The following is a 9,055-nucleotide window of genomic DNA, read 5'->3' on the forward strand; positions in this document are numbered from 1 at the left end:
AAAATGAAGCTTTGAAAAGATGAAGGTTTTAAATGTATGTAACTTTCTGTACTGCTTCTGGTCTTTTGATTATCGTTTTTGTTAAATATTTTACAGTGACCTGTGATTCTGTTTTGAACCCTTTGACATCTCTGACAGCCTTCTCTAGGATCAAGTTCTAAATTAGGTATTTTTGACTTAAAATTACCTTTGGAGTTTTCCACTTGGGGCTCTGGAAAGCCTTAGAGTATGTGTATGCCATCTGGTAGAGAAGTTAGCTAATTAGGCTTGTTTGATGTATTAAATTGTATGAAAAGCATTGTCTAATGATGTAATACTAGACACAGTTACGAGTATGTTATTGATATGAGTGTTCCAAAATTGTATAATGCCGTTAGAAATCTGTCATCAGTCATAATTCTGATTATGCTGTTTGCCACAAAAATAACCAAAACTACTTGTCTATTTTTGGTTATGGTAAACTCTCATCAGATTTTAATCATGGTTTTCTAAGTTTTGTCATTCCCAGTTATTGCTTTTCTCTAAAAGTATTTGCAATCAGATTCATGAAAAAGATGCTAGCACATTTTAAATACAGGTTACTAATAACTTTAATGCCAATGGACTAAATATTTTTTCAGAACTTGAATGGGTCCATGTAACTACTAATTAAGATCAACCACAACAAAAAAGTTACATGAGACTGAGTAACTGAAGATGTTTGTGACTTTTATGTGAAGTAGTATTGGTTTTTTACTTAAATGTTTTGTTTTTCATATTAAAGGAAATTATCTCATGCTATCTATAGTTTACAGCAATTTGGAATACTTTTGTGAACAAAGGTGGAAATATTTGCTTTTCCTTTCTTCTTGATTCCTCCAATTTGGAAACAATATATTTGAGTATTCATTTGTTTTTGTTTTTGAGACAGAGTCTTGCTCTGTTGTCCTGGCTGGAGTGCAGTGGCACGATCTTGGCTCAATGCAACTTCTGCCTCCAGGGTTCAAGCAATTCTCCTGCCTCAGCCTCCCAAGTAGCTAGGACTACAGGCATGCACCACCACGCCCAGCTAATTTTTGTATTTTTCAGTAGAGACGGTGGCTGGGCGGGGAGGTTTCACCATGTTGGCCAGGCTGGTTTCAAACTCCTGACCTCAGGTGATCCACCCATCTTGGCCTCCCAAAGGGCTGGGATTACAGGTATGAGCCACTGTGCCTAGCCTATTTGTGAGTATTCTTAAGGCAATATGATTTGCTTAAGTTAAATAAAAATCTGCTCTCATTGTAACAGGATACAATTGGAAACACTGGTTGTATTACCAAGACTTTGACTGAAATGTCATATTTGAGAATGTGTAGAATGCCTGGCTTCAATGTTCTCAGCATTACACTGAATTAAAAACTGTCATCTCCTGGCAGGCCCAGGAACCTTAAAACTATAGGTAAAATCTAAGTCTACCTTGATTTAGCCTCCTAGCCTCAAAGAGGTTTTTAAATCTGAGATTACTGTGACCATACTACTATTCTTGCAGACAAAATCTGATAAATTTTACAAATCTGTTTTATTCTGAACATCTTTGGTAAAAATCCAGATAACTTTATGTTTCTGAAGGAAGCTATATATACCTGTTATTAGATCGCAGCTCTGTACTCTGTTTTGAAACTCCTGTTATTCCACCTGCAGACTGGATTTGCTCCTGAATCCTCCTAATTTCCTTCAACATTTGGCTACAACTCCCTAAGGAAAAAAAAACTATTCCCATGCTCTGAGGCCTATAAGCTAAGATGTGATGAATATTTAAAGGAGCAAGTCTCATGGTGATGTATGGGTCACACAAAAGTTCACCACACCAACCAATGCCATAGCTAGAGACATTCAAACTGCAAACCAGGACAAAAGGTTGATGATTTCGGGCTGTAGACATTTTTCCCCAAGACATCAGAGCAAGAATTGTATTATAATTTGATTTATTCAATTGGTTGCCTTTAAGCCTAGATTCAGGGCTCAAAACCATTATGCAAACTGGGATTGTTACATTACTATTAATTTTACTTTGTATATTTCCTTTTTAAACTTTCTGTTATTTGTCAAATTTTTTGCAGAAAGAAGTACAATTTCTAACAGATAATGCTAGAGCCCAGCACTTTGAGGGGACAACAAGGGACTAAGGAAAAAAAATTTAAAAACTTAGTAATAGACTCCAGATGGACTTAGACTGAGTGCAACTCCCTTCAAGCCTCCCTGCACTCAAAGGTGGCTAAAAGGGTTTTAACACTGACTTTTAGTTGCCAATCACTCCTGCCAATGCAGGATGCAGGACCAGACCAATAATCTGGGAAAGGTCTATTCTGTCACCAAGGGACAACCAAAGCCTAACTACAAGATAATTGATCATAGATACTTTCGGAAAAATATCTCGATCAAGAGAGGGAAAGGTGAAAGCTGTTAGAATCAAAACGGAGTCATGATTCCAAAAGCCCTGACAAATGGAGCCAGGGAAGTCCAAGAAGAGAGGGTTCTTACACACTACCTCAAAGACCCAGAAGAAACCATGCCAGCTTGCACAAACACTATTCGCAACCTTACACAGAAAACACTTTTGCGACACCTGCCTAGAAGGTCATTGTCCAACCCTGAACTGGCAGCATCCTTGTTATTAATCCTTGTAGCCAAGAACTATTATTTCAAGAGAATTATATAATCTTTATCTGTCCTTTAAAAACCTGTCTTCCTTAACTTCCCGAATACACACAGTTTACTACAGCATATATATTGACTTCACAATGCCCTATTCCCAAATAAACATCATTTTCTTTTAGAAAGCCTCTGTTATTTAGGTTGACAGTTATTACACCTGAAAACTAAATGCTAGCTGATCAATAAAATTCTTTGGTTCTACTGTATACTTTTATGTGGGGACATCTGCTTCCAAACACACTAATTACAGTATACTCACTTTTCAATATAGACAGTATATATTTTTAAAAATCACACAAAAGTATGTCTAAAATTTTATATTTAATTTCAAACACCAAACTGATCTATTCAAACACCAATAACACAGATCTTCTGTGGTCCACAAATCATGGTAAAAAACTTTGTTTTCATATGCCCATTATGGCTTGCTGACTGGCTTACTGCATTTTAGATTTTCCTTATGATTTTAGTAGCTTTCTCTAATGGAATGTGCTGAGTGAAGCTTCAAACACTTTCCATTGAATATACACAGATATCCAAATAAAGACTGGAAAAAAATATACACCAAACAGTCATTTTCTCTGGTTGTTGGAATCTGGGTGATTTTTTAAAGTCCCATCCACTGCGCTGCCAGTAAAAGACCACAAAATATTTTTGTGTATTTACAGGAACGTGATAATCAAAAGTTGTTGTGGGACCATTCAAGATGAGTGCAGGGAAGGGAAGCCCATTTAAACATATATTCAAGGAAAAATAAATTAAGTTACCTGAACATTTGGGTAGAAATATTGAGCACTGCTATGGTCTCCCAAACTGTCCCTCCAATACATCATGAGATTTTATCTTCATTGTGGTGGTGTTGAGAGCTGGGGCCTAGTGGGAGATGTTTGGTTCACGGAGGCAGATACCTCATGAATGGCTTGGTGCTGCTCTTGCAATGAGTTCTCACTCTCTCAAGACTAGATTAGTCCCCATGAGTGGGCTGTTAAAAAGAGACTTGTTTGCTTGTTGTTAAAAAGTGGGTTGTTTGCACTTCTGCTTCCCCTTTGCCCTTCTCCATCAAGCTGTGAACCAGCAGCAAAGCCCTTGCCAGAAGCCAGGGTCATGCCCTTGAATTTCCCAGCCTGTAGAACTGTGAGCTTTTTTCATAAGTGACCCTGCCTCAGATATCCTGTTATAGTAACACAAAACAAACTAAGGCACACAAAAGCTGAGGACTAATGTCGACTCCACCTTCGAGGGCTACCAAACACAGCCACATCACCAAAGAGAAGCTCACTTCCTGACCTCCTTGGAAGCAGAAACTTGACTCTCTGGGCAAGATAACTGTTGTCTTTTAAAAATTTCAGTGTCAAAATTAAAACATACCTTGATCAGTCAACCAAATTACTGCTAAACCAGTACTGGGAAGCTTCCTAAAGCACTCCAAGCTTCTAACAACAGCCAGCATGAAGTAAAGCAGATAGCATCTTTGCATTTAAGAAGTCCCAGAAAGATTTTGGAAATGGCATTAACGTAAATGTTCACATTAAGAGAAAAAGGTTTCTCTGAATTGAATGATTCTTTCTACTTTCTAGTGCTGGACAGGATAGGCTCAGACTTAAGAGTGTTAACTTCCAGTCATGTGATAATGGCCAGGAGCAACCACAATGATTAACCTTTAGATAGAAAACACATTCCTTTGCTTTTGTCTTCCTTATGTATGTTAGATTAGGCTTCTATTCAATCCTCTATGAGTTAAAACATTTAGAACCAAATAGGCCATTCTATTAAGACCCAGCTTGAGCACTCTTCAGCTTCTCCACATTTTCCATTATTTGCTGGCAAACTAGTACAGTAACCTGTTAAATACAAAGCAAGGGTGTGGTAGATTGACTGTATTTAAGGCTCCAATTCTTCACCCCTCCTGTGTTCTCTCCCTTGGTCTAATAACTCTGTAGTGCCTTCCCACACTGGTTTTAGCCATGTGGCTTGTTTCTGGTGAATGCTGGTTAGCATGAAGCATGCAGACATGAAAGGGAATTATGGGATTGGGCTTGGTTGTTATTGCCTTCTAAAACCTCCACAAAAACATGCTTGTTTAATGGAGGATAGGAGGCACATGGAAAAATGCCAAGTCCTTCCAGTTGAGGCCAATTCCCTCATGAACCAGGAAAGACTACAACTGCTCCAGAGACACCAAAATCACTTATCTAATTCATAAACTCTTTATTGCTGCACACCACTGGGTTTTTGTGGTTGCTACGAGTTACTTTTGTGGCAACAATTGCTCCAATATGTTTTATGTGACATTTCTGAATTTGACATCTTATTTGCAAACTTTCTTAGAGAAAGATTTGTTACCAGCAGAATAACCTTCGCCTGGTATTCTGTAGACTGTGCAGATTCAGTCATCCAATATTGAGTACCCACTTTGGGCTGAATGAACTCTCAAGTGCTCTCATTTAATTCTCATAACTACCCTGAAAACTAACTTCCTCATTTTAGGAAACCGGAGGAAATGAAGAACTTTAAGGCAGACTGATGAAAAGATTTATCTAAAGTCACATAAAGTGGCACAGTCAGGGTTCAAACCCCAGGTCTCTGATTCTGAGTCAAATTGCATTTTCCATTACATCAGAAATGACCAAGGATTAAAATTAGCAGAATGTTATTCTGTCCAGCCATTAAAATCCAAAAAAAATTTGTTCAAAGTAGGCAATTGAGTTTTCATTCTATTACCCAAGATAACTGACTGTACAGGACTGTTTGCTTCAAGCATTCCATCCTCAGTATTCTTGTTAAAAATGGCCTTTAAGATATTGCTATTCCCAGTCAAGAAATACCCAGACAACTAAAGAGACTAAAGTCATGTAAATCATCCATTTCCCAGTTTAATCTTAAAATGAAATTTATGTTCAATATCCCTCTCCAGCCAGTCACTATGTAAATTTTGAATTAAGACATTATTACTTGGTGGCAATATTGGTTAGAACAAAAGCACATCCACCTTTACAATGGTCACATAACAAATGGGGAAAGAGTGGCTATAAAAAATAATGCACCCACCTTCAATCAAACGCAATCTTTTAAAGAATATAAACAAGCCAGATTCTCAGATATCTCTCCCTTTTGCAATTTTGATTCTGAAAAAAATATTTAAAGGAATCAATTAGGTATTCTAAAAGAAGGCAGTTTTCTAGGGGTTTCTTTAATTATAGGGGTTAGGTGTAGAGAGATAAAAATGGGAAGCAGTGCATTGGGTAGCATGAAGTAGACATTTTGGCAAATAAAAATTGCACCATATGACATGTCACACAGAAATTGTTAGAGACTTTGAATCCTAAAATTTAGTTTACTAAATATAGCATTTTATGTTTTATATATTTTACCAACAAATAATTATGTTAAATTTAAGCATCTGAATACTGAAATTAGATAAAGAACAGGAAAATAATGACTAACCTAATAACTATACCTGCGGAGTATAAAATTTTGTCAGTGGTTTTCATTTTAGAATTAAAAATTTGAATTTCCCTTTGCCTACAAGTGTAAGTAACTTGCAGCAGCAAATTCCCCCATTAACAACTTCAAAGCATAGCAAGAATTCACAGTGGTTTATAGGCCACTAATTCTTTCACAGATGAAAGCATTCAACTATCTCTACAAAATTCAATTCCTTGGAATATGTGTTTGTGATTGACGATATACATTTTTAAATGTGGTGATAACACATGCTATTATTCATGATTTAAAAGTTGCAACTTTGATTTAACATGTTTTAAAAGAAGTAACTTGTGGTTCTTGGGTAAAACACACACTAATATTTTTTTTTTTCAATATAAAAGAGCAACCTAGACATTCCTATAAAACATTTTTATTCCAGGTGGTAAGCTAGGCTTAAATTTTCACCTTTCAGCCAAGCGCAATGGTTCACGCCTGTCATTCCAGCACTTTGGAAGGCCGAGGCAGGCAAATCACCTGAGGTCAGGAGTTCAAGACCAGCCTGGCAAACATGGTGAAACCCCGTCTCCACTAAACATACAAAGAGTAGCCAGGCATGGTGGTGTGCACCTGTAATCCCGGCTACTCAGGAGGCTAAGGCAGGAGAATCACTTGAACCTGGGAGGAGGCGGCTGCAGTGAGCCAAGATTGCGCCATTGCGCCCCAGTCTGGGCAACAGAGCAAGACTCTCCGTCTCAAAAAAAAAAAAAAAAAAAAAATCATTTTTCCCACAGCAGCACATTTTTAAACAGCAAACCATTTAGAAGTGAGTCATCGTTTGTATTAAAACCTTATTTACATGGTACTTATATTTTAAGTAGTTTGATCAGATACTGCCACAATATAGTTTAGAGATAAGGCCTCTCATGAAGGAAAACTTTACAAGATTTAAAATCAGAGCAAATACATTTCTTAAGTTCATGATATGTACTCTCAATGGAGAATCGCTGTTGGGCAGTGGTTAAGGCCTCTGATTTACTACTTATCAGAAAAATCCACATACATACAAAACTCTGCTAAAATTCCAATGGCTTCTCTAGATGAATAATCTTTGGCTGTGAGCAAAAAAGTTAACTACGTTTCACTTAATACACATACATACACACACACACACACTAGGGTGTATATGCAACTTCCTCATCCTCATTCCACACGTAGCCCATTCTTGGCTGGGTTATGGCTTGTAATCTCAGAACCACTGCCCCTAAAATGACTGCTCAGTAGCATAATCTCACTGTAAACTATGGAACCCAAACTATACAGCTATCCTTGGCTTTTAACTCCAAGCCATCTAGGCCTTGTGATTTTATGTGGGCTTCATAGCAGAACCTACTCAGCTTGTGGTTATCGATTTTCTGCTCACCATGCAAGCAGTAGTTCAATAATACTGTCCAGTTTTCAGGCATATCCAGACACACAGGTGAGAGTTCTGTTCCAAGATCTCATTTTGACCTTCTTCAAAGGTCTTCTCCATCTCTCCAAATGGAATGTATTCTCCAACCCTGGGCTTAAACTGTACTCTGCCCATCTTCTTCCTGGACCAAACTGTTCAGAAGTTAACTTCTTTTTCTTGTCATCACATCTCTTTCCTAAACTACTTTGGAACTTAAGTAATTTTATTTTCACGTAACACTTAGAAAGGTGCAGAGGCAGCCAACAAAACTATTGAAGACAGACTGTAAAAACTGGCAAACCTCCATCTCAAATTCCATTTATTCTATAACCAATAAAGTCATGAAGCTTGGACTGGGGCACAGTAATACATTCTGTTCTCATGCAGCTTCCTAAAGAGCTTGCTTAGTCTATTGTTCATTTATAACTGAACCTGTTATCTGCTATGTCTGATTCAATGTTCTTGCCTTCTATTAATGTGATTTTAAGAATTACTGCATGTCTCACTATGGCAAAATAGCATGACATTTGTTTTACAAAATCAGTTAAACCAATTCTACAAATATTTCCATACCCATTTATTGCAGCAGAAGATAATTTTTATGTGCAAAATAGCTTTTTGGGTTTTTCTATTCCTGTATTTGTAAACTTGTAATTTTTAGGTTGGGCTTACTGTATATTTTGATGAAAAGGGTGACTCTGTCAAAGGGGAAGCTGGATAACTGTATGTTGCAAACATGTTCATGAACACATTCTTCATCCAAACTTAGACAAACCTGGAGCTTACAATAATTGCATTGGATGACATCAGTTTGATACTGATATGCCTGCTTCCTGCACTAAGAGGCTTTCAATCTATTTTGAAGAGGGAAAAAATACGCCAAGTGGGGAGACAGCCCAAACACAGACCTTACTACTTCTCTCATACTCTTCAGCCACTTGATGAACATGTGGAATTATGGATGCTAGGGCCAATACAAAAATCTCTTGATACAGATCAGTGTCACTACTTCAAGCTAAGCAGTGGCAGGCAATGCAAGGGTGAGGTGACAATGTAGAAGGATCTCCTCTAGTCATCCCTCAATGTTGTTGTTCAATGTTGGGAGGTCCCTTTTAGATTGTCTATATAGTGGCAGGTGGTAGCAATTACAGTAAATCTTCTTGGGTTTCCTCATAATAAAAAAGTGTTGATAAAACTGTACCAGTCCCAGGGCTATCCAATGCCATGTAGAATAGTGTATTTTAGCATTTGAGGTCCCTTTTTGTTGCATACTAAAGCATGTTTAAAATGGTTTGCAGAAAACAGTCTGCTAACCAGAAAAATACTGATTCATCCACAGAACTGAATTCTTGCAAGGCACAGAGGAAGAGTGGCTGACCTAAATATTTCTCATTTTTAAAATTATTTCATACTGATTATATGAGATTATATCTTATCTAGTATTTTCAATGAAGCCTTAAAATGTTATTTTGTTAAAATATATTTTAGGCCGGGCGCGGTGGC

This window comes from Rhinopithecus bieti, unplaced genomic scaffold (genome assembly GCF_001698545.2).
Source record: "Rhinopithecus bieti isolate Rb0 unplaced genomic scaffold, ASM169854v2 scaffold_48776, whole genome shotgun sequence".
Lineage (NCBI taxonomy): Eukaryota > Metazoa > Chordata > Mammalia > Primates > Cercopithecidae > Rhinopithecus > Rhinopithecus bieti.